At 42.8% G+C, this 25,571-nt stretch overlaps 9 non-coding genes and 24 pseudogenes across 9 annotated transcripts; 31 read left to right on the forward strand and 2 right to left on the reverse strand.

Annotated features, from left to right (window-relative positions):
• Nucleotides 1–207: 207 nt before the first annotated feature.
• On the forward strand, nucleotides 208–326 carry LOC136727027 (5S ribosomal RNA). The gene has a single exon (XR_010808394.1). It is a non-coding gene; the product is annotated as a 5S ribosomal RNA (ribosomal RNA).
• A 220-nt stretch (nucleotides 327–546) lies between these two features.
• On the forward strand, nucleotides 547–664 carry LOC136727130 (uncharacterized; annotated as a pseudogene).
• A 216-nt stretch (nucleotides 665–880) lies between these two features.
• On the forward strand, nucleotides 881–999 carry LOC136727364 (uncharacterized; annotated as a pseudogene).
• Nucleotides 1,000–1,218: 219 nt separating this feature from the next.
• Nucleotides 1,219–1,337, forward strand: LOC136727205 (uncharacterized; annotated as a pseudogene).
• Nucleotides 1,338–1,550: 213 nt separating this feature from the next.
• LOC136726983 (5S ribosomal RNA) lies at nucleotides 1,551–1,669 on the forward strand. The gene has a single exon (XR_010808354.1). It is a non-coding gene; the product is annotated as a 5S ribosomal RNA (ribosomal RNA).
• Nucleotides 1,670–1,884: 215 nt separating this feature from the next.
• Nucleotides 1,885–2,003, forward strand: LOC136727377 (uncharacterized; annotated as a pseudogene).
• A 218-nt stretch (nucleotides 2,004–2,221) lies between these two features.
• LOC136727091 (5S ribosomal RNA) lies at nucleotides 2,222–2,340 on the forward strand. Its single transcript, XR_010808402.1, has one exon. It is a non-coding gene; the product is annotated as a 5S ribosomal RNA (ribosomal RNA).
• A 208-nt stretch (nucleotides 2,341–2,548) lies between these two features.
• LOC136727037 (uncharacterized) lies at nucleotides 2,549–2,667 on the forward strand (annotated as a pseudogene).
• Nucleotides 2,668–2,887: 220 nt separating this feature from the next.
• Nucleotides 2,888–3,006, forward strand: LOC136727151 (uncharacterized; annotated as a pseudogene).
• A 212-nt stretch (nucleotides 3,007–3,218) lies between these two features.
• Nucleotides 3,219–3,337, forward strand: LOC136727041 (uncharacterized; annotated as a pseudogene).
• A 224-nt stretch (nucleotides 3,338–3,561) lies between these two features.
• LOC136726473 (uncharacterized) lies at nucleotides 3,562–3,680 on the forward strand (annotated as a pseudogene).
• Nucleotides 3,681–3,893: 213 nt separating this feature from the next.
• LOC136726738 (uncharacterized) lies at nucleotides 3,894–4,012 on the forward strand (annotated as a pseudogene).
• A 218-nt stretch (nucleotides 4,013–4,230) lies between these two features.
• LOC136727136 (uncharacterized) lies at nucleotides 4,231–4,349 on the forward strand (annotated as a pseudogene).
• A 210-nt stretch (nucleotides 4,350–4,559) lies between these two features.
• LOC136726708 (5S ribosomal RNA) lies at nucleotides 4,560–4,678 on the forward strand. The gene has a single exon (XR_010808226.1). It is a non-coding gene; the product is annotated as a 5S ribosomal RNA (ribosomal RNA).
• Nucleotides 4,679–4,898: 220 nt separating this feature from the next.
• Nucleotides 4,899–5,016, forward strand: LOC136726968 (5S ribosomal RNA). The gene has a single exon (XR_010808340.1). It is a non-coding gene; the product is annotated as a 5S ribosomal RNA (ribosomal RNA).
• Nucleotides 5,017–5,232: 216 nt separating this feature from the next.
• Nucleotides 5,233–5,351, forward strand: LOC136726818 (uncharacterized; annotated as a pseudogene).
• Nucleotides 5,352–5,571: 220 nt separating this feature from the next.
• On the forward strand, nucleotides 5,572–5,690 carry LOC136726901 (5S ribosomal RNA). The gene has a single exon (XR_010808279.1). It is a non-coding gene; the product is annotated as a 5S ribosomal RNA (ribosomal RNA).
• Nucleotides 5,691–5,913: 223 nt separating this feature from the next.
• Nucleotides 5,914–6,032, forward strand: LOC136726711 (uncharacterized; annotated as a pseudogene).
• Nucleotides 6,033–6,587: 555 nt separating this feature from the next.
• Nucleotides 6,588–6,705, forward strand: LOC136727105 (uncharacterized; annotated as a pseudogene).
• Nucleotides 6,706–7,259: 554 nt separating this feature from the next.
• LOC136726763 (5S ribosomal RNA) lies at nucleotides 7,260–7,378 on the forward strand. The gene has a single exon (XR_010808231.1). It is a non-coding gene; the product is annotated as a 5S ribosomal RNA (ribosomal RNA).
• Nucleotides 7,379–7,590: 212 nt separating this feature from the next.
• On the forward strand, nucleotides 7,591–7,709 carry LOC136727124 (uncharacterized; annotated as a pseudogene).
• A 218-nt stretch (nucleotides 7,710–7,927) lies between these two features.
• On the forward strand, nucleotides 7,928–8,046 carry LOC136726497 (uncharacterized; annotated as a pseudogene).
• Nucleotides 8,047–8,254: 208 nt separating this feature from the next.
• LOC136726529 (uncharacterized) lies at nucleotides 8,255–8,373 on the forward strand (annotated as a pseudogene).
• A 216-nt stretch (nucleotides 8,374–8,589) lies between these two features.
• LOC136726710 (uncharacterized) lies at nucleotides 8,590–8,708 on the forward strand (annotated as a pseudogene).
• Nucleotides 8,709–8,932: 224 nt separating this feature from the next.
• LOC136726959 (5S ribosomal RNA) lies at nucleotides 8,933–9,051 on the forward strand. The gene has a single exon (XR_010808332.1). It is a non-coding gene; the product is annotated as a 5S ribosomal RNA (ribosomal RNA).
• Nucleotides 9,052–9,272: 221 nt separating this feature from the next.
• LOC136727181 (uncharacterized) lies at nucleotides 9,273–9,391 on the forward strand (annotated as a pseudogene).
• A 215-nt stretch (nucleotides 9,392–9,606) lies between these two features.
• Nucleotides 9,607–9,725, forward strand: LOC136726806 (uncharacterized; annotated as a pseudogene).
• Nucleotides 9,726–9,952: 227 nt separating this feature from the next.
• LOC136726724 (uncharacterized) lies at nucleotides 9,953–10,071 on the forward strand (annotated as a pseudogene).
• Nucleotides 10,072–10,286: 215 nt separating this feature from the next.
• Nucleotides 10,287–10,405, forward strand: LOC136726535 (uncharacterized; annotated as a pseudogene).
• Nucleotides 10,406–10,619: 214 nt separating this feature from the next.
• Nucleotides 10,620–10,738, forward strand: LOC136726790 (uncharacterized; annotated as a pseudogene).
• Nucleotides 10,739–17,242: 6,504 nt separating this feature from the next.
• Nucleotides 17,243–17,357, forward strand: LOC136726882 (U5 spliceosomal RNA). The gene has a single exon (XR_010808262.1). It is a non-coding gene; the product is annotated as a U5 spliceosomal RNA (small nuclear RNA).
• Nucleotides 17,358–25,035: 7,678 nt separating this feature from the next.
• Nucleotides 25,036–25,154, reverse strand: LOC136726741 (uncharacterized; annotated as a pseudogene).
• Nucleotides 25,155–25,364: 210 nt separating this feature from the next.
• On the reverse strand, nucleotides 25,365–25,483 carry LOC136726783 (uncharacterized; annotated as a pseudogene).
• Between the last annotated feature and the right edge of the window lie 88 nt (nucleotides 25,484–25,571).

Here is a 25,571-nt window from a genome sequence, read left to right on the forward strand (position 1 = left end):
AATCCTTTAGGTGAGTTCATCGTAGCTCTTAATACTCTCTTTCAGTCTGCAGGAGATATAATTGAAGAATTGTACATGTACCCGGCTACTTTCAACACCCTTTGCTGCACTGATATTTTTCCATCCATTTTTCTTTCTTTTTTTTTTGCTGGAAATTCCGTCAATACCCGCCAGCCTTTAAGAGACATCATGAAGCCAGGCCTCTTGGCTTGCGGCCACAACGTCCTGAACATGCCCGATCTCGTCAGATCTCGGAAGCTAAACGGGGCAGGGCCTGGTCAGTACTTGGATGGGAGACCTCCTGGAAATACCTGGTGCTGCAAGCTTTTTACGTCTCCTGGGAAACTTCATCGTAGCTCTTAATACTCTCTATCTGTCTGGAGGAGATATAATTGAAGTATTGTACACGTACCCGGCTACTTTCAACAGCCTTTGCTGCACTGATATTTTTCCCTCCATTTTCCATTTTTTTTTTTTTTTTTTTTTACTGGAAGTTCCGTCAATACCCGCCAGCCTTTAAGAGACATCATGCAGCCAGGCCTCTTGGCTTGCGGCCACACCGTCCTGAACGCGCCCGATCTCGTCAGATCTTGGAAGCTAACAGGGCAGGGCCTGGTCAGTACGTGGATGGGTGACCTCCTGGAAATACCAGGTGCTGCAAGCTTTTTACGTCTCCTGGGTAACTTCATCATAGCTCTTAATACTCTCTTTCAGTCTGTAGGAGATATTATTGAAGAATTGTACACGTACCCGGCTACTTTCAAAACCCTTTGCTGCACTGATATTTTTCCCTCCATTTTTCTTTTTTCTTTTTTTTTTTGCTGGAAGTTCCGTCAATACCCGCCAGCCTTAAAGAGACATCATGCAGCCAGGCCTCTTGGCTTGCGGCCATACCGTCCTGAACGCGCATGATATCGTCAGATCTCGGAAGCTAAACGGGGCAGGACCTGGTCAGTACTTGGATGGGAGACCTCTTAGAAATACCAGGTGCTGCAAGCTTTTTACGTCTCCTGGGTAACTTCATCGTAGCTCTTAATACTCTCTTTCTGTCTCCATGAGATATAATTGAAGAATTAAACACGTACCCGGCTACTTTCAACACCCTTTCCTGCACTGATATTTTTCCCTCCATTTTTCTATTTTTTTTTTTTTTTTTTTGCTGGAAATTCCGTCAATACCCGCCAGCCTTTAAGAGACATCATGCAGCCAGGCATCTCGGCTTGCGGCCACACCATCCTGAACGCGCCCGATCTCGTCAGATCTCGGAAGCTAAACGGGGCAGGACCTGGTCAGTACATGAATGTGAGACCTCCTGGAAATACCTGGTGCTGCAAGCTTTTATGTCTCCTGGGTAACTTTATCGTAGCTCTTAATACTCTCTATCTGTCTGGAGGAGATATAATTGAAGTATTGTACACGTACCCAGCTACTGTCAACACCATTTGCTGCACTGATATTTTTCCATCCATTTTTCTTTTTTTTTTTTTTTTGCTGGAAGTTCCGTCAATACCCGCCAGCCTTTAAGAGACATCATGCAGCCAGGCCTCTTGGCTTGCGGCCACACCATCCTGAACGCGCCCGATCTCGTCAGATCTCGGAAGGTAAAAGGGGGAGGGCCTGGTCAGTACTTGGATGGGTGACCTCCTGGAAATACCTGGTGCTGCAAGCTTTTTTGTCTCCTGGGTAACTTCATCGTAGCTCTTAGTACTCTCTTTCTGTCTGGAGGAGATATAATTGAAGTATTGTACACGTACACGGCTACTTTCAACAGCCTTTGCTGCACTGATATTTTTCCATCCATTTTTCTTTTTTTTTTTTTTTTTTGCTGGAAGTTCCGTCAATACTTGCCAGCCTTTAAGAGACATCATGCAGCCAGGTCTCTTGGCTTGCGGCCACACCGTCCTGAACGCGCCTGGTCTCATCATATCTCGGAAGCTAAACGGGGCAGGGTCTGGTCAGTACTTGGATGGGTGTCCTCCTGGAAATACCTGGTGCTGCAAGCTTTTTACGTCTCCTGGGTAACTTCATCGTAGCTCTTAATACTCTCTTTCAGTCTGGAGGAGATATAATTGAAGTATTGTACACGTACCCGGCTACTTTCAACACCCTTTCCTGCACTGATATTTTTCCCTCCATTTTCCTTTTTTTTTGTTTTTTTTTTGCTGGAAGTTCCGTCAATACCCGCCAGCCTTTAAGAGACATCATGCAGCCAGGTCTCTTGGCTTGCGGCCACACCGTCCTGAACGCGCCCGATCTCGTCAGATCTCGGAAGCTAAACGGGGCAGGGCCTGGTCAGTACTTGGATGGGTGACCTCCTGGAAATACCTGGTGCTGCAAGCTTTTTTGTCTCCTGGGTAACTTCATCGTAGCTCTTAGTACTCTCTTTCTGTCTGGAGGAGATATAATTGAAGTATTGTACACGTACACGGCTACTTTCAACAGCCTTTGCTGCACTGATATTTTTCCCTCCATTTTTCTTTTTTCTTTTTGCTGGAAGTTCGTCAATATCCGCCAACCTTTAAGAGACATCATGCAGCCAGGCCTCTCGGCTTGTGGCCACACCGTCCTGAATGCGCCCGATCTCGTAAGATCTCGGAAGCTAAACGGGGCAGGGCCTGGTCAGTACTTGGATGGCTGACCTCCTAGAAATACCAGGTGCTGCAAGCTTTTTACGTCTCCTGGGTAACTTCATCGTAGCTCTTAATACTCTCTTTCTGTCTGGAGGAGACATAATTGAAGTATTGTACACGTACCCAGCTACTGTCAACACCCTTTGCTGCACTGATATTTTTCCATCCATTTTCCTTTTTTTTTTTTTTTTTTTTTTGCTGGAAGTTCCGTCAATACCCGCCAACCTTTAAGAGACATCATGCAGCCAGGCCTCTCGGCTTGTGGCCACACCGTCCTGAATGCGCCCGATCTCGTCAGATCTCGGAAGCTAAACGGGGCAGGGCCTTGTCAGTACTTGGATGGCTGACCTCCTAGAAATACCAGGTGCTGCAAGCTTTTTACGTCTCCTGGGTAACTTCATCGTAGCTCTTAATACTCTCTTTCTGTCTGGAGGAGATATAATTGAAGAATTGTACACGTACCCGGCTACTTTCAAAACCCTTTGCTGCACTGGTATTTCTCCCTCCATTTCTCTTTTTTTTTTTTTTGCTGGATGTTCCGTCAAAACCCGCCAACCATTAAAAGACATCATGCAGCCCGGCCTCTTGGCTTGCAGCCACACCGTCCTGAACGCCCCCGATCTCATCAGATCTTGGAATTTAAACGGGGCAGGGCCTGGTCAGTACTTGGATGGGTGACCTCCTGGAAATGCCAGGTGCTGCAAGCTTTTTACGTCTCTTGGGTAACTTCATCGTAGCTCTTAATACTCTCTTTCTGTCTGGAGGAGATATAATTGAAGAATTGTACACGTACCCGGCTACTTTCAAAACCCATTACTGCACTGATATTTTTCCCTCCATTTTTCTATTTCTTTTTTTTTTTTTTTTTTTTGCTGGAAGTTCCGTCAATACCCGCCAGCCTTTAAGAGACATCATGCAGCCAGGCGTCTCGGCTTGCGGCCACACCATCCTGAACGCGCCCGATCTCGTCAGATCTCGGAAACTGAGTGGGGCAGGGCCTGGTCAGTACTTGAATGTGAGACCTCCTGGAAATACCTGGTGCTGCAAGCTTTTTACGTCTGCTGGGTAAGTTTATCGTAGCTCTTAATACTCTCTTTCTGTATGGAGGAGATATAATTGAAGTATTGTACACGTACCCGGCTACTTTCAACACCCATTGCTGCACTGATATTTTTCCCTCCATTTTTCTTTTTTTTTTTTTTTGCTGGAAGTTCCGTCAATACCCGCCAACCATTAAGACACATCATGCAGCCAGGCCTCTCGGCTTGCGGCCACACCGCCCTGAACACCCCCAATCTCGTCAGACCTCGGAAGCTGAACGGGGCAGGGCTTGTTCAGTACTTGCATGGGAGACCTGCTGGAAATAAAAGGTGCTGCAAGCTATTAACGTCTCCTGGGAAACTTCATCGTAGCTCTTAATACTCTCTATCTGTCTGGAGGTGTTATAATTGAGGAATTGTACATGTACCCGGCTACTTTCAACAGCCTTTGGTGCACTGATATTTTTCCCTCCATTTTTCTTTTTTTTTTTTTTTTTTTTGCTGGAAGTTCCGTCAATACCCGCCAGCCTTTAAGAGACATCATGCAGCCAGGCCTCTTGGCTTGCGGCCACATTGTCCTGAACGCGCCTGATCTCGTCAGATCTCGGAAGCTAAACGGGGCAGGGCCTGATCAGTACTTGGATGGGAGACCTCCGGGAAATACCTGGTGCTGCAAGCTTTTTACAACTCCTGGGTAACTTCATCGTAGCTCTTAATACTCTCTTTCTGTCTGGAGGTGTTATAATTGAGGAATTGTACATGTACCCGGCTACTTTCAACAGCCTTTGCTGCACAGGTATTTTTCCCTCTATTTTTCTTTTTTTTATTTGCTGGCAGTTCCGTCAATACCCGCCAGCCTTTAAGAGACATCATGCAGCAAGGCCTCTCGGCTTGTGGCCACACCGTCCTGAATGCGCCCGATCTCGTCAGATCTCGGAAGCTAAACGGGGCAGGGCCTGGTCAGTACTTGGATGGGAGACCTCCTAGAAATACCAGGTGCTGCAAGCTTTTTACGTCTCCTGGGAAACTTCATCGTAGCTCTTAATACTCTCTATCTGTCTGGAGGAGATATAATTGAAGTATTGTACACGTACCCGGCTACTTTCAACAGCCTTTGCTGCACTGATATTTTTCCCTCCATTTTCCATTTTTTTTTTTTTTTTTTTTTGCTGGAAGTTCCGTCAATACCCGCCAGCCTTTAAGAGACATCATGCAGCCAGGCCTCTTGGCTTGCGGCCACACCGTCCTGAACGCGCCCGATCTCATCAGATCTCGGAAGCTAATGGGGCAGGGCCTGGTCAGTACTTGGATGGGTGACCTCCTGGAAATACCTGGTGCTGCAAGCTTTTTACGTCTCCTGGGTAACTTCATCATAGCTCTTAATACTCTCTTTCAGTCTGTAGGAGATATTATTGAAAAATTGTACACGTACCCGGCTGCTTTCAAAACCCTTTGCTGCACTGATATTTTTCCCTCCATTTTTCTTTTTTCTTTTTTTTTTTGCTGGAAATTCCGTCAATACCCGCCAGCCTTTAAGAGACATCATGCAGCCGGACCTCTCGGCTTTCGGCCACACCGTCCTGAATGCGCATGATATCGTCAGATCTCGGAAGCTAAACGGGGCAGGACCTGGTCAGTACTTGAATGTGAGACCTCCTGGAAATACCAGGTGCTGCAAGCTTTTACGTCTCCTGGGTAAATTTATCGTAGCTCTTAATACTCTCTTTCAGTCTGCAGGAGATATAATTGAAGAATTGTACACCTACCCGGCTACTTTCAACACCCTTTCCAGCACTGATATTTTTCCCTCCATTTTTCTATTTTTTTTTTTTTTTTTTTTTGCTGGAAGTTCCGTCAATACCCGCCAACCTTTAAGAGACATCATGCAGCCAGGCCTTTCGGCTTGTGGCCACACCGTCCTGAACGCGCCCGATCTCGTCAGATCTCGGAAGCTAAACGGGGCAGGGCCTGGTCAGTACTTGGATGGGAGACCTCCTAGAAATACCAGGTGCTGCAAGCTTTTTACGTCTCCTGGGTAACTTCATCGTAGCTCTTAATACTCTCTCTCTGTCTGGAGGAGATATAATTGAAGTATTGTACACGTATCCAGCTACTGTCAACACCCTTTGCTGCACTGATATTTTTCCCTCCATTTTTCTTTTTTTTTTTTTTTTTTTTTTTTTGCTGGAAATTCCGTCAATACCCGCCAGCCTTTAAGAGACATCATGCAGCCAGACATCTCGGCTTGCGGCCACACCGTCCTGAACGCGCCCGATCTCGTCAGATCTCGGAAGCTAAACGGGGCAGGACCTGGTCATTTCTTGAATGTGAGACCTCCTGGAAATACCTAGTGCTGCAAGCTTTTACGTCTCCTGGGTAACTTTATCGTAGCTCTTAATACTCTCTATCTGTCTGGATGAGATATAATTGAAGAATTGTACACATACCCGGCTACCTTCAACACGCTTTGCTGCACTGATATTTATCCCTCCATTTTTCTTTTTTCTTTTGTTTTTTGCAGGAAGTTCCATCAATACCCTCCAGCCTTTAAGAGACATCATGCAGCCAGGCCTCTTGGCTTGAGGCCACACCGTCCTGAAGACGCAAGATCTCGTCAGATCTCGGAAGAAAAACTAAGCAGGTCCTGGTCAGTAATTGGATGGGTGACCTCAAGGAAATACCAGGTGCTGAAAGCTTTTTACATCTCCTAGGTAACTTCAGCGTAGCTCTTAATACTCTCATTCAGTCTGGAGGAGATATAATTGAAGTATTGTACACGTACCCGGCTACTTTCAACAGCCTTTGCTGCACTGATATTTTTCCCTCCATTTTCCATTTTTTTTTTTTTTTTTTTTTTGCTGGAAGTTCCGTCAATACCCGCCAGCCTTTAAGAGACATCATGCAGCCAGGCCTCTTGGCTTGCTGCCACACCGTCCTGAACGCGCCCGATCTCATCAGACCTCGGAAGCTAACTGGGCAGGGCCTGGTCAGTACTTGGATGGGTGACCTCCTGGAAATACCAGGTGCTGCAAGCTTTTTACGTCTCCTGGGTAACTTCATCATAGCTCTTAATACTCTCTTTCAGTATGTAGGAGATATTATTGAAGAATTGTACACGTACCCGGCTACTTTCAATACCCTTTGCTACACTGATATTTTTCCCTCCATTTTTCTTTTTTCTTTTTTTTTTTGCTGGAAGTTCCGTCAATACCCGCCAGTCTTAAAGAGACATCATGCAGCCGGGCCTCTCGGCTTTCGGCCACACCGTCCTGAATGCGCATGATATCGTCAGATCTCGGAAGCTAAACGGGGCAGGACCTCGTCAGTACTTGAATGTGAGACCTCCTGGAAATACCAGGTGCTGCAAGCTTTTACGTCTCCTGGGTAACTTTATCGTAGCTCTTAATACTCTCTTTCAGTCTGCAGGAGATATAATTGAAGAATTGTACACGTACCCGGCTACTTTCAACACCCTTTCCTGCACTGATATTTTTCCCTCCATTTTTCTATTTTTTTTTTTTTTTTTTTTGCTGGAAGTTCCGTCAATACCCGCCAACCTTTAAGAGACATCATGCAGCCAGCCCTTTCGGCTTGTGGCCACACCGCCCTGAATGCGCCCGATCTCGTCAGATCTCGGAAGCTAAACGGGGCAGGGCCTGGTCAGTACTTGGATGGGAGACCTCCTAGAAATACCAGGTGCTGCAAGCTTTTTACGTCTCCTGGGTAACTTCATCGTAGCTCTTAATACTCTCTTTCTGTCTCCAGGAGATATAATTGAAGAATTGTACACGTACCCGGCTACTTTCAACACCCTTTGCTGCACTGATATTTTTCCATCCATTTTTCTTTTTTTTTTTTTTGCTGGAAGTTCCGTCAATACCCGCCAACCTTTAAGAGACATCATGCAGCCAGGCCTCTCGGCTTGCGGTCACACCGTCCTCAACGCGCCCGATCTCGTAAGATCTCGGAAGCTAAACGGGGCAGGACCTGGTCAGTACTTGGATGGGAGACCTCCTGGAAATGCCTGGTGCTGCAAGCTTTTACGTCTCCTGGGTAACTTTATCGTAGCTCTTAATTCTCTCTTTCTGTCTGGAGGAGATATAATTGAAGAATTGTACACGTACCCAGCTACTGTCAACACCCTTTGCTGCACTGATATTTTTCCCTCCATTTTTCTCTTTTTTTTTTTTTTTTTTTGCTGGAAATTCCGTCAATACCCGCCAGCCTTTAAGAGACATCATGCAGCCAGACATCTCGGCTTGCGGCCACACCGTCCTGAACGCGCCCGATCTTGTCAGATCTCGGAAGCTAAACGGGGCAGGACCTGGTCAGTACTTAAATGTGAGACCTCCTGGAAATACCAGGTGCTGCCAGCTTTTTACGTCTCCTGGGGAACTTCATCGTAGCTCTTAATACTCTCTTTCTGTCTGGAGAAGATATAATTGAAGAATTGTACACGTACCCGGCTACTTTCAACAGCCTTTGCTGCACTGATATTTTTCCCTCCATTTCTCTTTTTTTTTTGCTGGCTGTTCCGTCAATACCCGCCAGCCTTTAAGAGACATCATGCAGCCAGGCCTCTTGGCTTGCAACCACACCGTCCTGAACGCGCCCCATCACGTCAGATCTCGGAAGCTAAACGGGGCAGGGCCTGGTCAGTATTTGGATGGGTGACCTCCTGGAAAAACCAGGTACTGAAAGCTTTTTACGTCTCCTGGGTAACTTCATCGTAGCTCTTAATACTCTCTATCTGTCTGGGAGAGATATAATTGAAGTATTGTACACGTACCTGGCTACTTTCAACAGCCTTTGCTGCACTGATATTTTTCCCTCCATTTTTCTTTTTTCTTCTTTATTTTGCTGGAAGTTCCGTCAATACCCTCCAGCCTTTAAGAGACATCATGCAGCCAGGCCTCTTGGCATGCGGACACATTGTCCTGAACGTGCCCGAACTCATCAGATCTCGGAAGCTAAACGGGGCAGGGCCTGGTCAGTACTTGAATGTGAGAACTCCTAGAAATACCAGGTGCTGCAAGCTTTTTACGTCTCCTGGGTAACTTCATCGTAGCTCTTAATACTCTCTTTCTGTCTGGAGGAGATATAATTGAAGAATTGTACACGTACCCGGCTACTTTCAACACCCTTTCCTGCACTGATATTTTTCCATCCATTTTTTTATTTTAATTTTAATTTTATTTTTCTGCTGGAAGTTCCGTCAATACCCGCCAGCCTATAAGAGACATTATGCAGCCAGGTTTCTTGGCTTGCGGCCACACCGTCCTTAACGCGCCCGATCTCGTCAGATCTCGGAAGATAAACGGGGCAGGGCCTGGTCAGTACTTGGATGGGAGACCTCCTAGAAATACCAGGTGCTGCAAGCTCTTTACGTCTCCTGGGTAACTTCATCGTAGCTCTTAATACTCTCTTTCAGTCTGCAGGAGATATAATTGAAGAATTGTACACGTACCCGGCTACTTTCAACACCCTTTCCTACACTGATATTTTTCCCTCCATTTTTCTATTTTTTTTTTTTTTTTTTTATTATGGAAGTTCCGTCAATACCCGCCAGCCTTTAAGATACATCATGCAGCCAGGCCTCTTGGTTTGCGGCCACACCGTCTTGAACGCGCCCGATCTCAACAGATCTTGGAAGCTAAACGGGGCAAGGCCTGGTCAGTACTTGGATGGGTGACCTCCTGGAAATACCAGGTGCTGCAAGCTTTTTACGTCTCCTGGGTAACTTCATTGTAGCTCTTAATACTCTCATTCAGTCTGGAGGAGATATAATTGAAGAATTGTACACGTACCCGGCTACTTTCAACATCCTTTGTTGCACTGATATTTTTCCCTCCATTTTTCTTTTTTCTTTTTTATTTTGCTGGAAGTTCCGTCAATACCCTCCAGCCTTTAAGAGACATCATGCAGCCAGGACTCTTGCTTGCGACCACACCGTCCTGAGCGCGACCGATCTCATCAGATCCCGGAAGCTAAACGGGGCAGGACCTGGTCAGTACTTGAATGTGAGACCTCCTGGAAATACCTAGTGCTGCAAGCTTTTACGTCTCCTGGGTAACTTTATCGTAGCTCTTAATACTCTCTATCTGTCTGGAGGAGATATAATTGAAGTATTGTACACGTACCCAGCTACTGTCAACACCCTTTGCTGCACTGATATTTTTCCATCCATTTTTCTTTTTTTTTTTTTTTTTTTTTTTTTTTTTTGCTGGAAGTTCCGTCAATACCCGCCAGCCTTTAAGAGACATCATGCAGCCAGGCCTCTCGGCTTGCGGCCACACCGTCCTAAACGCCCCCAATCTCGTCAGATCTCGGAAACTAAACGGGGCAGGACCTGGTCAGTACTTGGATGGGAGAACTCCTGGAAGTACCAGGTGCTGCAAGCTGTTTACGTCACCTGGGGAACTTCGTCGTAGCTTTTAATACTCTCTTTCTGTCTGGAGGAGATTTAATTGAAGAATTGTACACGTACCCGGCTACTTTCAATACCCTTTACTGCACAGATATTTTTCCCTCCATTTTTCTTTTTTCATTTTTTTTTGCTGGAAGTTCTGTCAATACCCTCCAGCCATTTAGAGACATCATGCAGCCAGGCCTCTTGGCTTTCGGCCACACCGTCCTGAACGCGCCCGATCTCGTCAGACCTTGGAAACTAAACGGGCCAGGGCCTGGTTAGTACTTGGATGGGTGACCTCCTGGAAATACCAGGTGATGCAAGCTTTTTACGTATCCTGTGTAACTTCATCGTAGCTCTTAATACTCTCTTTCAGTCTGGAGGAGATATAATTGAAGAATTGTACACGTACCCGGCTACTTTCAACACCATTTGCTGCACTGATATTTTTCCCTCCGTTTTTCTTTTTTTTTTTTTTTTGCTGGAAGTTCCATCAATACCCTCCAGCCTTTAAGAGACATCATACAGCCAGGCCTCTTGCCTTGCAACCACACCGTCCTGAACGCGCCCCATCTCGTCAGATCTCGGAAGCTAAACGGGGCAGGGCCTGGTCATTACTTGAATGTGGGACCTCCTGGAAATACCTGGTGCTGCAAGCTTTTTACGTCTCCTGGGTAACTTTATCGTAGCTCTTAACACTCTCTTTCTGTCTGGAGGAGATATAATTGAAGTATTGTACACTTTGTCTTAGGGACAGTCTGGCTAGCAGTGACTGAGTGGTTGACAGACGACAAGCAACGGAATGTACGTGCTCTGTGATGTCATAGCAGTCAGCTGAGAGAGGCTCGTGATGTCATCGCTGAGCTGTCTGTCTGTCTGTCTGTCTCTCTCTCTCTCTTTCTCTCTCTCTCTCTCTCTCTCTCTCTCTCTTCCTCTCAATTCAATTCATTTGTATTGTCAAAGCAATTGGACATACATACATACATATATATATATATATATATATATATATATATATACATACATACATCCATCCATACATGCTAGAAAGTCATTACTATGTTATCTTAAAGGCTAACTAAGCAGAACATATATCATTATAGAACAGAGTTCATAGGTCAACACATGGTTTTAGGGAACAGGCACGTAGGTCATACCGTTTGACATTGTCTCCAAGGTTCTCATCGTAAATAACAAACAGAAATCAAACTATCTTCTGGGCTGACCTTCTAGCTTGACCGTATCTTTCTTAAGTATACAAGAGAGAAAAACAGGTGTAAGAAAATAATTTCTAATTTTCCTTCTACACATATATACATACATACATACATATGTAGCGTTATGTTGGGTGTATTTGGATAAGAGCATTTGGGCTCTGAGCTGAAGCACTGATCTAAAGAAGACCTCTCCCCTCCCAAAGTTATCAGATTTCCTTAGCTCATCAGCTTGGAACTGGTTTGCATCAAAGTGACAGTTTTGGGGAGGATGGCACCGAGAAGAGGCCAAATAGTTTGGAATTCTGCTATGAGATGTCTGGAGAAAGGGGCCTGTAGGTGATAAAAACTCTTTGAAGTGGATGAGAGCCGAAATCCCGACATAGAGCTACGAACCCAGGCCAACCGACATTTCCAAAAGATGGCATGGATTGACATCAGTCATAAATAAAGCCTCCCTCCAATAGGACACTGGGGGCTGAAACTGAAATCCAATCTCAAGAACTCAGGGACCAATCACCTACTGATCTGACAGACTATAAGGAACAGCGGACAGTCTTTCTCTCTCTCTCTCTCTCACCTGAACCAGAAACTCGCTGCCACAGCTCAACCTGTAGCTCTGTTGCCAGAACCGGAATCAGAAACCAACCAAGTCTTTGCCGGCAACAGAAGAGTTAAACTGGGAGAAGGAGATTGAGCCGTACGAAGAATTCTTTTAAAGGACTTTATTAAATAAATAACTTCACAGACCCACCTGATCAGTGGAGTTTTACAGCTGGACAATTGACTAAGTCGACTGAATACGAAAGTGTCAGTCACTTAAATAGCTATTTGAGTCTTAAGAAACTTGACCCTTGGAACAAACAGGGCCCTGCTTTCCTCAAAGACTTCGTCTTCAAGTAACTACGGTGGAACCATGCTTACAAAGAAGATTTTGTGCACAACCTTGGAGCCTTCAAACCAATGGAAAATCTGTTTGGAAAAGACTCTACATTCGCGAAACCCCAACTTCCAGGTGCATCGACTGAGTGGAAGTTCTTGGACAAAGCCGAACCGGACTGCCTTTGTTCCAAACCACACGGACCTCGTGCCGTGTGCTGTTATCTGAGCCCGAAGCCAGACAGGCCTCTCTGCGACGAAGTTCACATAAGTTTAACAGTTTGGAGTTTGTGATTCATGACATTTGAGAAATCAATTAGAAATGTTAATCTGTGATTCATAACTCTAGAATGTGTAATATCATTTAGTTTTCTTAAATATAAATGTGAGTTGCATTAAACTGTTTTGTTGATAATTTTAGAAATAAAATCTGTCAACGCCGAGAAATATCTTCTCATTCCTGTTTAACTGTTTAGTCTGAAATTGACACAAGTTAATAGACATTAGATTATTGGTGGCCCTGCCTATCCTTAATCATTGAATAATAATCAGTTAAGGGAAATTGTGGTAACAAATAGGATCTTTCTCGGCACCTAAACGTAAATGAGACTGATATATATATAACGAGAAGTTACCTGACATAAATACTAACCTGCGTAGTTATTTAATGTCTGACTAATAATACTAACGAGAGACTCACCTTCGTCTTACTAACCGGTATTGTAGTCAATGTGTTTATAACCTTTTTTGTTTAACGATTTGTTAAACGGAATGTACGTGCTCTGTGATGTCATAGCAGTAAGCTGAGAGAGGCTCGTCATGTCATCGCTGAGCTGGCTGGCTGGCTCTCTGTGTGTGTGTGTGTGTGTGTGTGTGTGTGTCTCTGTCTGTCTGTCTGTCTGTCTCTCTCTCTCTCTCTTACTCTCTCTCTCTCCCTCTCAATTCAATTCATTTGTATTGTCAAAGCAATTGGACATGCATACATACATACATACATATATATGGAAAATAAACAATATGTGTACATCTCTTTCTGCATTAGTGGTGCCCTCACAGATGTGCAAGTTACATGACAGACAGACAGACAGACACACACACACTTTCACACACAGACAGACAGACACAGACACACACAGAAACACACACACATACTTTGACAGACAGACAGACAGACACACGCATATTATGGGTCTTTGTTGGGTAGTGAAATGGGTAGCATCAGTCGCAGTGTGGGTAATGTCAGGGAGCCAATCATAGTCCCCGTTATTTGCATATCGCAAAGCATTCTGGGAAAAGCAACTAAACACGTTTAGTCATGTATTTGTCCATAGTTTACACATGAGATGAAAGAGACAGTATGACGTATTGAGCACCTGGGATTCCTCATGTGTATGTGAGGGGCAGAGGAACCGGATCCCAAGTGTGCGTCCCAGGTGCTATAGGTTTCAAAGCATGCAGGGGAATAGGCACCCCACCCTGACACCTATAGAAGACTGGATAGGGAGATATAAATAGCAATGGGGAGACTCTTGTACTTGGTGTGGCTCTATCCATATAGTGGGGCCAGCAGGTGCAGCAATAGAAGCTCAGCCTGGGGAGACTGGATTTAGCATTTCCTCTCCATTTTGATAACTATCCATAATCATTTCTGCAAAATACTTCTATGATACCTATGTATGTTTTTTACTTGTACTATATTATACTATCAAGTATAAGTGTACACATACAATGTGACCTGTTACATTAATACAGAGGCCACGGAAGGCCAGATCACTAATAGCCACTGTCCCCTGATATTACACTTTTTTACAATCACTTTGGCACTCATTTCAGAACCTTGATGTCATTTTTCAAAACTCTAGACACTAAACTCACACCCGATGATCAAAATGCACATTTTTCAAAACTCTAACACTTTTTTACAATTGCTTGGATACAATACACATCAACCTCAGATCATTTGTTCATTGAACTAAAATGACACAACTTAACATCAAAGTATTACCATTTCAAAATGCAATTCACACATTACATCTGAGATCACTGTCTATTCATTTCATTACAAAGATCTAACTATCAATTGATACAGCTGCTCAAAATGATAAGTGACTGTTGCATTACTCTTAATGCATAATTTTATGGAAACTGACAAACAATATTCCATGTTTCGATCATGAAAGTTTCAGGATAATGAGATCCATTGACATCAATAAACGAGGAGCATGAACCAGTTGGACTACATTATCTATGGATGTAATATTTCATCATCATTCATCATCATGTAGCACTTTTCCACACCATGTTTGCAGTGTGGAAGGAAAGTTAGAAATTCTTTCTCTAATACCTGTTTTTCTCTCTTGTATACTTAAGAAAGATAAGGTCAAGCTAGAAGGTCAGGCCAGAAGGTAGTTTGATTTCTGTTTGTTATTTACGATGAGAATCTTGGAGACAATGTCAAACAGTATGATTGAAGTGCCTGCTCCCTAATCCATGTGTTGATCTATGAACTCTGTCCTATAATGATATAAATTCTGCTTAGCTAACTTTTAAGATAACATAGTAATGACTTTCTGATTATAACCAGCTCTTTGATTTTTGTGTATAAAAGCTCTGACTGTTAAAATGAAGGCAGAGCGACTTTGGGATCTACTTGAGTCACTGTTCCTCTCCACGCTGCGTGTATTAAAGGCATTGCAACTAACGCTCCAACCTGGTTGAAGATGATTGTTCTTCCACATCAGATTTGACATTACTGTATGTATGCAGGCCCTTGTAATTGCTTTTCCAATACTGCCAACTGGTTATTGATGATTGATTTCACATTGTGGTACGAGTATCGAGTGAAATGAGTGCTATCCACCCCAGCAACACAGTGATAACATGGAGCCGGCAAGTCATCCAGGTCACAATAGAGGTCAAGCAGTGGGAGGAGGAAGACGTGGTGGTCAAAGGAATGGAAGGGGACATGCACCCCTTCTGAGAGGTGGTCGTGGGCCTCGTCATAGAGGAGGGCTTAGGCCTCACCAGAGAGGCAGCCATGGGCCTCATTTGAGAGGTGTTGGGGGAACGTGGTAGAGGACAAGGCCACGGACCAGACAGCGGCAGCAACAGCAAATAGTGTCCAGTGAAATCCGAGAAATAGTTGTAGAGCATGTTGTAAATCATGGCATGACCATGACTGAGGCAGCTACAATGATTCAATCAAACCTCAGAATCAACTCAGGATCAACTGTGGCCTCAATCATCAGAAATTTCCGTACTGAGAAGCGGCAAGTCTTCAGCATGCACTAAACATTAGGCTACTCTCAACTGTCAAATGACTGTATACTGCATACCAATGTGTAGCACAGAGTATAGTGTGCCTTTTGAAAGAAATGCAGACAGAGTGAAGCAGCTGATGACTGAGTATGTTCAGGTATGTTCAGTTTCAAGATGCCTCTTGTGAAAAATGGTTGTGAGAACCTGAACCTGAACACAGGGCTGATGGAAATTCAGAAGTACAGTAATCAATCCTTTGTTTTACACTAAGCCAGGTGAGGAACACTGCAGTTGACATTTTACTGTAGTTTAGTTCTTTTTTGTAGCTAATTATTGTTGCATGGCTTCAAAGAAACCTATGGTGTGATTTGATTGTATTGCATCAATACATTTCAGATTTTGTTCAATGATTCCACTGTGTCTGTAGTATTCTCTCTACTAGTCCTTTTACAGTGATGTATTTATGTGTAGTACCATAATGAAACATGTATCACATATTTTGTACTACAATATTTAATGATTGTACGAACAACTACACAGTGAAACTATCGGTATCTTCTGTGTGGGTGATCTAAATAAATGTTACTATGGTATTTCATGATAAATGAATTATTTGAACCAACAAGTCTGCAAGTGCAAGGTTTCTTTAAAGATATGAATGCACAATGCAATGTTTTGAACATTGGACAGCCTGTGTTACAAGTGATGACCGTTTTGAGTTTTGTGTCTAGAGTTTTGAAAAATGACATCAAGGTTCTGAAATTAGTGACAAAGTGATTGTAAAAAACTGTATATTCATCCTATTTAATGTGCTCTTTTAAAATGTACTTTTCTTTTTTATGTTGCCATTTCTGTTCTACCAATGTTTCAGTTGTTAGCCAAAGATTGACAGAGTACATCTCATACACACAGGCCAGACAGCAAGGATTTCTTTTTGAAATTCAATTACAAATGCTGCATGAACTCATCAATACGATTAGAGCTCCTGAAAGCAATATAACTAACTCACTCTACAGCATCTCATTAGCAGTGAAAAGAAACCAAGAAAGTTGGGACAGTCGACTGTTTACCACTATGTAACATCACCTTTTCTTTTAATAACACTTATTAAGCACTTGGGCACTGAAGACACCACTTGGTTAAGTTTAGCAAGTGGGATTTCCCCCCATTCATCCATTATGCATTTCCTCAGCTGCGCAACTGCACAGGGCCTTCGTTGTCTTAATTTGCACTTCATAGTGCGCCACACATTCTCAATTCGGAGACAGGTCAGGACTGCAGGCAGGCCATGCTAGCACCCGCACTCTCTGCCTACGCAACCATGCGCTTGTAATCTGGGCAGAATGTGGTTTGGCGTTATCCTGCTGAAAAATGCAGGGATGTCCCTGGAAAAGACGATGTCTGGATGGCAGCATATGTTGCTCCAAAATGTGTACATCTCTTTCTGCAAAAATGGTGCCCTCACAGATGTGCGAGTTACATGACAGACAGACACTCATACACACTGTCACACCCACACACACACACACACTTTCACAGACAGACACACGCACACACACTCACTTTCACACAGAGACAGACACACAAACACAGAGACAGACACACACACACTCACTTTCACACAGAGACACACAAACACATACACTCACACAGACACACACACACATACATACATACATACATACATATATAAGGAAAAGAAACAATACATTTAAAAATCACAAAAAGATGTAATAAAGTACAGAAAATCTAAATGTAATAAAATGTGATCTTTAATACACACAAATATGTATGGCTGGTCGGATGCGTCTTGGACTCGGGTTCCTCTTCATTACGTATAATGCTTTTGCCTTTTGCTATAGCTTTCCGTGGAGGGGATCGTGGGTGAGTTTGTACCATTCTTGGGAGGCTCTGCCTTGTTGGGGCGGAGCTGTGATCCAGGTGAACAGCAGATCGGACATAGGTGGGCATGTGGGCGGAGGAGGAAGGCCGGTCAAGCAAATAAGCTTGCTAAGGTACGCAGCAGCAGCAAGCAGCCCCACCATCCAGTCAGCCAGCCAGTCTGGCTGGCAGTGACTGAGTGGTTGACAGACGGCAAGCAACGGAATGTACGTGCTCTGTGATGTCATAGGAGTCACCTGAGAGAGATGTTTGTGATGTCATCGCTGAGCTGGCTGGCTCTGTGTGTCTTGCTGGCTGTGTGTGTGTGTGTGAGAGAGAGAGAGACTTTTTGACTTTTATCAGACTTCATTGCCTGTTTGCAACACGCAATAATTCATACAAAAGAAAATAAATAAATAAATAAAAAATAGTGTTCCCCTTTGTTTGTCTCCCCCCAACAAGCATTAACTCCGCCACTGATCTGTACACTTTTAAAGAAAGCAACCCAATACACACAACAAAACAACCATCAAATACTAAACCCTATAAATGAATTACATAATAAAAACCAACTCCCCGTCATACAATTCACAAAGAGCATCATTAATACACCAGACCTGTTCAAAACTCTCCAAATCATTCATCAGCCTGTAATAGTTAAACTCTAGTCTGACTCTGCACTTGACCAGCATGGCAAACACTCTCACTGCATCCTCACTGCCCTCCCCACACACTCTGTTCTTCCTAGTCTTATAGACGGCCATTTTAGCCTGGCCCAGCAAGAAGTTTACCAGCTGGTCCACATGTTTGGTCTTTCTGGTGTATCGCGCCCCTAAAATAAAAACCTTTGTGTTAAAAATCAGGTTAAGATCAGTAAAAAGACGAGTTAAAAGACTAAAAATGGGTGACAACCGAGAGCAAGTGCTGAAACAGTGAAACACGGTCTCTCTCTGAGCACAGAATGGGCAGGCGTCGGACACAGCAGGGTTAAGAACAGTAATAAAAGAATTGACAGCAATAATGGTGTGTAACACCCTCCACTGCAGATTGCCAGCTCTCTTATTGAGGGGGGCTTGTACAGGCTTCTCCAGGCGGGCGCAGTGTCTTCCCCCAGCCCCAGCCTGTAAAGTAATTTTAGGAATCACAAAGAAACAGTTGAAAGTGCTAAATAAGTATTTTGATGCACCATATTAATTTAGGAAATTTACATGTTGTTTTTCATCAGCTTCTGTATCTGATGGCTCCACATCACTGGCTGGATTGACAGCAACGACACTCTAAAAAAAGAAGTGTTAAGTTTGAGCATTCAGGACTTGTTTTGAAGATCCTGAATATCACTGGTCCACAATTTATCTGTGAAACTATGGGTTAATCTCCATATACAAAATACTTTTCACACACACTTTAAATTTACAACTAAATTTACATGTTGATGTCTTTCGTCAGCTTCTGTATTTGATGGCTCAATATAACTGGTTGCATTAACAGCAACGGCACACTACAAGAAAATAACATTATATTTAAACATTCAGGACTGGTTTAGCATCACCTCGAATATCCCTAGCCCTTGAGGTCGATTGTTATTGTGGTCTTCAAGACCAGTGCTTCTCAACCTTAGTCCTGGAGGAGGCCCACTGTCTGCTGATTTTCATTACAACAACATTGTAGGTTATATCAGTGACTGTGGTCCTAAAGTACCCCTATGCCTGCTGTTTTTTTTCCAGTTGAGCTCTTAATTACCTAATTGGCTTAACTGAAGCCATTTAACCCTTTTCCCAGGTCTTTGGTTGTTGATGAGTTACAAAGAGCTGGATTGTGGCCCGCCATGACTGGAAGTGAAGAACACTCACTCTAGGCCTTTAACTTAATGTTCATATGTAGGGGTCTATCCATCTGATTTGTTTTTGCACATTTATTAAAAGAAAAATTGATGGTACGTGAAATCATCTGAGCTGAAAAATATAATGTTCCACCAATAATAAAATAAATGTATTAATTAAAATTATAGAGATAATAGAATGTTCACAGATTATTAGTTCAGAAAATAAAATATTTTTTTATATCTTAAATAGAATTAACACTCAAATCAGTTGTAGGGTAAACAAGGTCTATTTTTTGGATTGATTTTATAATTATACATGTATGGCTGCATGAAGCTTACCTGAGAATCTGATATTTTAGTAACTTTGTTGCTTCTTGTTGGGTAGTCCACGTTTGCCGCCGTTCTTTTTCTGTAAATGTAAATCAAAAGGCAATAATTACATACTGTATTTAAAATACAAAAAGTATAAACATTGTATTATTATTTTTGTATCCTGTTTCACCATCTCGATGCTGTTCTTTTTGGAATTGCATATCTAGGTTTACATAAATACTGTTTATAAGATTGTAAACTCATCATCCAAATTTCTTCATTTGCCAAACTTTATGTAGTGCGCTTGCAGTTTCAGAAGAAGAAAAAAAACTGTAACAGATGGGATATGTAGTACTTTATACTCGAGTGGTCTATGCGATTACACCCTGTTGGTGTTATTAAGAACGCCAAGTACCAGAATGCAGAGCGGGACTGTTTTTTGTGCCGTGACTTGTCGGGGGAAAAAGGCGCAGAAAAAACGGACGAGAAGGTGAAGGTAGTATGGCGGTGATGCACGCGTTGGTGAAGTGGGAAAGCGGGGTCGACAAAGACTCTTACAGCGTGATTCCCACTGCTTGCTTTCGCAATTTTGATTTATTCAGCATTGCTGATGATGACGAAGAGACGACTCGAAACTTCAGAGCAGAGTGGAGAGACACGAACAAACCTCCAAAAGGTGGATGGCCTGTCCATGAAGCGCAGATCATTATGACTGGTAACAATGTTTATTAAAAAAAAAAACATTAAAGTCTTTACATGCTATTTGATATATACAATCACAGTATATTTGAAATGAATGTTTAAGTTATTAATGTGTTGTACTTCTAACATACTCTTATAACATGGTAGGTGGTGGTGAGGGCGCTAAAAACTCGTCATACTTGACTGGCATTTGTAAGAACGATTTATTGTGTGTTGTGCTTTACAATAAAATCCCCCAAATCACAAAATAAATTAAACCAGATATAATTTAACTTCAGTTTTGATTCAGTGTTGGCTGTTCATCTTAATTTGTATGGTCAAAGCACAGTATTTTTATGACAAATAAATATAATCCCCAAATATCTGTGGACATAATGCAGGGTTTTATTTATTTTATTTTTATTTTAGGAAAAGAAGGCGAACTAAGAAGAAAACTTAATGACCTAACAAAAATGCCCTGTCCTAAAATGAAGAGAGTACCTAAACCAAACAAAAAACTTCAAATTTCAGATGATAGTGACCTTGATGAACCACAGTTACCGGTGAGATAATTACTGCAAATATTAAATAAATGTATTGCAGGATTGTTTTTCTTTAATCATATTCATATATATATATTTTTTCATTTTAAACTCTTTTCCTCTCTGAATACAGCACAAAATAAGAAAGAAAACCGATGGAGCTTCAAGAATTAGATCCCGTCATATTCTACAGACATTTAAAGAGTCCAGTGAAGTTGAGCTACAGCAAAACGTTAAGCAGCTCGAAAAGGAAAACACAAGACTTAAAAATGAAAACCAATGTCTTCGAAACCGTATGGTTGATGGTAAGTTTTTTTATTTATAGCAAATAATTCCTTACCTTGATAAATGTTATTCTTCAGTAATTTAGATTCCAGAGTAATGTATTATAGTTGATCATACTGAAGTAATCTAGAACCACAATACAGACTCTTAATGTGCACTGTCTAATAGTTTAATAATACTGATTATTAAATAAAGTTTTTCAACATAACTTCATAATCCTACATTAATGACTATATGCATTACATTAGACCTGGTAATTCTTGTATTTTATCTCTTTTATTTTTTTGTAGCTAATGTTAATGACCCACAAAAAGGTCAGTTTGCCAATAACATAGAGCAAGTCTCTCAAGTATAATTGCAGGCATTGATGGTTTTGTTTTCACTTTGTATTAAATATATTACTAGAAATGATTATCATTTAATACTAAGATTTTTTCTCCAGAGATTCCAGACCTTTTGGACAATCTGAAAAAAATTGTAACAAAAGCCACATTTATCAGCAATGAAGACAAAAGTGTGTCACCATCAAGTGGTTCTGACAGCCCCACAGCAAATTGTTCTGAATCTGACAAAGAATCACCAAAACAGGTATAACACTCTTGGTCTACAATATTACAAAGACAAGGTAAAAATATATATATTGAAAACAAATATTGGTTGTAAACAATCTAATGATGCTACATTATCAGTTATATTCATAGTTATAGTTGATAATAAGAATGTAATTGAATTATGGGTGTCACAGATTCACTGACTTTATTATGTCTGTAAATTAATAAACTTAGAATTGAGACATACTGTGGTCTTTAATAACACATTTCTGTAACAAAATCACAGCCTTACTGATAATGTATTCCACTTAACACAATATAAGAATAGTTTGGGGATAAACTTGTTTTTTATTTACCATTGTCTTTTAGGTGGAAATATTCCCAGGCACTGGAGTTTACATTGACAAACTGTCCTGGATCCTTGCAGAGAGGTGCAGCACGAATACGTCATATGCAAGAACCCTGACGGTTGCTGTCTTTGACTTTCCAACATTACTAAAGAGCAATCTTCGTGGTGGTGGCAGCAAGAGAGATCCAACTTCGGAGACATTAAGATCCTCATTGATGTTATTGAGGATCATATACAGCTGCCTTCGGAAGGACACGACGTGTTTCAGTTGCGGGGCTTTGCAGCCCAGCGGGACCCTCTTAATGCCGGACATCAGCTGCCCGAGCCGGTGCGGATGAACGGAGGGACGTTAGACAGCGTTACCTTCCGGGCAGGAGCAGCGAGCGGCAACACCGGGGTGAAAGTGTCGTCTAACACTGTGCCATTAGCCACTAGCTGATTGAGCAGATCAGTGGTTTTTAAGAAGATAACAATGGCAGCAGACTTGATATTTTCACACCCTGCTACCTCCCCAACCGCTAACACACACTGCTCTAGGGGGCAGAACTGCACCGGAGCGATCTTGACTCCATGGCGTCGGGTCAGTTTTTCTTATCAAAGACGCATTCAGGGGGTCCGACCCCCCGACCCGGGAAGAACTACCGGTACTCCCCCCTCCCCTCCCCTGTTCCCCCACAATAAGAAAAGCACTGAAAACAGAAGACAAAATAATGTCAGTAAAACTTTATTTTAGCAATTATGGAGGGGAAGAACTGCAAATAGCGGGTCCCCACTAATTATCTAACTTACCAACAACGTTTAAAATTAGGTCTTGCGAAGCTGCCAAATAATGCTGTATAATCGTATGTGTCTTCATACACCGGCTGCTATAGTCTGATAGCTTTGATTATATATACATATTTTCTCGTGAACCACAAATGCTATTTGCTTGATTTTTACAGAGTATGTTATAAATACCATTGTTATGAAGCCTGACAAATTGTATGCTGTAATTATGAATATTTTCAAATCATTTGTTTGTTTTTCCTAACATGTTACAAATGTTCCCTATGTGAAAGATGCATTATATCTTAATAACGTCTAAACAATTAAAGATATACAGATTATTATTTTCGGTAAAGTTATAACACATTGCTATTAACTATGTGTGTCAGTAAAAGTTTAAAAAATCCTAATAATTTTTTATTGATCCTGCAAAATAGGTGTTTAGGGAACATTTGTAACATTAGGGTTATGATTTGCCATAGATGCGGAATGAGTTTGATTGTGATGTTAAATGGGGTTTAAAGACGCAGTCGCCTCGGTGCTGATTACTATTGCTGTGTTTCTCCACTTCTACTCCATGCTTGGGAACGCCCACATCCAGTGACGTCAAAACCGGTGGAAAAGCGGGCCGGTTCAAAAAAGATCAGCTGGATCCCAGGCCGAGCAGCAGCTCCGGCTCCAGCACCGGCACCATGTCGCTGGAAAAGCGCTAAGTGAGCTCACAGTGAGCTCAGTGTAATGTCTGCTCTGGTGAGCTCACAGTGTGACCTAGTCGTGAGTTCACGTCTTCACTGGGTAGTCCTTGACAACTTAATTGACTCAAATCTTGGGCTTAATTGGTCAAAATGACCATTGGTTGAAGGTACTCAGGGACTGATGTGTAGAGAGACTTATTAAACCTGCAGGATTGTGGTTTTCCCAGATCAGAATTAACCAGATCACCACAAAGGAACATGGTAGGTGCTATTGCAACACAGATTACACAAATACATTGAAATCCAAGTTTGCAGTGGTCCTTGGGCCATTGTGTGGTGATCCAGATCACTTCAGCAGGAATTTTGCAGTGGTCTGGACTACAACTCTCTCTCTCTCTCTCTCTCTCTCTCTCTCTCTCTCTCTCTCTCTCTCTCTCTCTCTCTCTCTCTCTCTCTCAATTCAGTGCATTTGAATTGTCAAAGCAATTGGACATGCATACATACATACATACATATACACTCACCTAAAGGATTATTAGGAACACCTGTTCAATTTCTCATTAATGCAATTATCTAACCAACCAATCACAGGGCAGTTGCTTCAATGCATTTAGGGGTGTGGTCCTGGTCAAGACAATCTCCTGAACTCCAAACTGAATGTCTGAATGGGAATGAAAGGTGATTTAAGCAATTTTGAGCGTGGCATGGTTGTTGGTGCCAGACGGGCCGGTCTGAGTATTTCACAATCTGCTCAGTTACTGGGATTTTCACGCACAACCATTTCTAGGGTTTACAAAGAATGGTGTGAAAAGGGAAAAACATCCAGTATGCGGCAGTCCTGTGGGCGAAAATGCCTTGTTGATGCTAGAGCTCAGAGGAGAATGGGCCGACTCGATTCAAGCTGATAGAAGAGCAACTTTGACTGAAATAACCACTCGCTACAACCGAGGTATGCAGCAAAGCATTTGTGATGCCACAACACGTACAACCTTGAGGCGGATGGGCTACAACAGCAGAAGACCCCACTGGGTACCACTCATCTCCACTACAAATAGGAAAAAGAGGCTACAATTTGCACAAGCTCACCAAAATTGGACAGTTGAAGACTGGAAAAATGTTGCCTGGTCTGATGAGTCTCGATTTCAGAGTCAGAATTTGGCGTAAACAGAATGAGAACATGGATCCATCATGCCTTGTTACCACTGTGCAGGCTGGTGGTGGTGGTGTAATGGTGTGGGGGATGTTTTCTTGGCACACTTTAGGCCCCTTAGTGCCAATTGGGCATCGTTTAAATGCCACGGCCCGTTGTTTCTGACCATGTCCATCCCTTTATGACCACCATGTACCCATCCTCTGATGGCTACTTCCAGCAGGATAATGCACCATGTCACAAAGGTCGAATCATTTCAAATTGGTTTCTTGAACATGACAATGAGTTCACTGTACTAAACTGGCCCCCACAGTCACCAGATCTCAACCCAATAGAGCATCTTTGGGATGTGGTGGAACGGGAGCTTCGATGCGATGACATCACGAGCCTCTCTCAGCTGACTGCTATGACATCACAGAGCACGTACATTCCGTTGCTTGTCGTCTGTCAACCACTCAGTCACTGCTAGCCAGACTGTCCCTAAGACAAAGTGTACAATACTTCAATTATATCTCCTCCAGCCAGAAAGAGTATATTAAGAGCTACGATGAAGTTACCCAGGAGACGTAAAAAGCTGGCAGCACCTGATATTTCCAGGAGATCTACCATCCAAGTACTGACCAGGCCCTGTCCCATTTAGCTTCCGAGATCTGACGAGATCGGGCGCGTTCAGGACAATGTGTCCGCATGCCAAGAGGCCTGGCTGCATGATGTCTTTTAAAGGCTGGACGGTATTGACGGAACTTCCAGCAAAAAAAAAAAAAAAATATGGAGGGAAAAATATCAGTGCAGCAAAGGCTGTTGAAAGTAGCCAGGTACGTGTACAATTCTTCAATTATATCTCCTCCAGACTGAAAGAGAGTATTAAGAGCTACGATAAAGTTACCCAGCAGACGTAAAAAGCTGGCAGCACCTGGTATTTCCAGGAGATCTCCCATCCAAGTACTGACCAGGTCCTGCCCCGTTTCGTTTCCGAGATCTGACGAGATCGGGCGCGTTCAGGTCTGTGTGTCCGCAAGCCGAGATGCCTGGTTGCATGATGTCTCTTAAAGGCTGGCGGATATTGATGGAACTTCCAGAAAAAATAAAAAAGAAAAAGAAAAATGGC

This window comes from Amia ocellicauda, unplaced genomic scaffold, assembly GCF_036373705.1.
Source record: "Amia ocellicauda isolate fAmiCal2 unplaced genomic scaffold, fAmiCal2.hap1 HAP1_SCAFFOLD_26, whole genome shotgun sequence".
NCBI classification, from domain to species: Eukaryota; Metazoa; Chordata; class Actinopteri; order Amiiformes; family Amiidae; genus Amia; species Amia ocellicauda.